This window comes from Octopus bimaculoides, chromosome 2 (genome assembly GCF_001194135.2).
Source record: "Octopus bimaculoides isolate UCB-OBI-ISO-001 chromosome 2, ASM119413v2, whole genome shotgun sequence".
Classification (NCBI taxonomy): domain Eukaryota; kingdom Metazoa; phylum Mollusca; class Cephalopoda; order Octopoda; family Octopodidae; genus Octopus; species Octopus bimaculoides.
In genome coordinates this window covers 173,855,431-173,856,888 of record NC_068982.1, presented here as the reverse complement: position 1 = coordinate 173,856,888, position 1,458 = coordinate 173,855,431, and positions in this window count along the sequence as shown.

Genomic DNA, 1,458 nt, shown 5'->3' with positions numbered 1-1,458 from the left:
TGAAAGAGATTTCGCAGGTACATGCAGAAGATCTATATCTTGTCTTCGAATATTGCTAGTATTCTTGATGATGTAAATGATGATGATGATGGTAGTGGTGTCGGTGGTGGTATTTTTATTGTCATTGTTGTTTTTGCTGATGTGGTTTAACCTCAGGCAAGAGCTAATTGAACAAAACACCGATCAAAATCGTTCCAATTGTGATCTTTTTTAAAAAAGAAATCCAGATCTGCATTATTAAATATGTAATTTATGTTGAACGGCGAGTTGTGAATTAAAGAAGATATGTCTAATGAAGACGTGGTGTTCACGACTGTACTAACTCTTGACCACAGGTTTGCTTTATCAGAGTTGACCTTTGTTCACACAAAAATAATAACATACATTGATAACTAATTATTAGTAATATTAATGAAGCAGAAGTTTACAATTAAGGTGTAAAAGCAATATAAATTAAGAAAACTGAGATGAAGAAACAGAACTGTACGTAAATTAATTGCAAACGAGAAGTTGTGTTTCATACAGCGATCTTGTTCATTATCATTAAGCTAATTCTTTTTCCCCTACTTACATTTAATCCACTATATCACAGTTCTTATCTGCAGCGTCTCAATCATTTATACTGTCAATCTACACCAGTAACTCACAATATACTCATACCTGCCTTCATAATCGTTAAATGTCTACGCTTATTGCCATCTAGCCATTTATTTAACGTCTTAATTTAATCATTCTTTCATGTCACAAATAATCAGAATCATCAGCTTCTTCGTGATTTCCATATTCTCTCAGTGAACGCTCCTAGGTCGAAGCTGCGATTCGCTGACCATTTCACTCGTACTTCCAAGAATAATTTCTTACATAAAATACAAATGTTTTCGGCGCTATATATATATACACACACAAACACACACACACACACACACACACACACACACACACACACACACACACACACACACACATATATATATATATAAAAAATCAGTATTCAATTAATAGAAGAAAAGAAAATGGAGAGTTGAAAGCTAATAATTATCTATTAATAAAGTGATACTTCATATTTCCTACAGCTGTTTCAATTGTGCTCATTAACTAAATTACGAATTTATGCCTTAAACATATTTAGTCTGCCGGTATGAACTAAGAGGTCAGCATGTAATCTTTTATCGTATATTCCTTTTGAAGATGATATTGTGCCCATATCTTATAAATGCAAATTTGAAGCAAAATTTGTAATTTATTTAATGAACGCAATTGGAACAGCTATAGGAAGTATGTAGTATCACTTTATTAATAAATAGTTATTAACTTTCAAACCTCCCTATTCTTTTCTTCTATTAATTGAATACTGATTATATGCATAACCTATTGATTTAGCGAAATTTTATTTCCCTGAAATATTAGGTGTAGAACCAATGTTTTTTTGGATGAAATCATCCCTTTAAGAGGTTAATA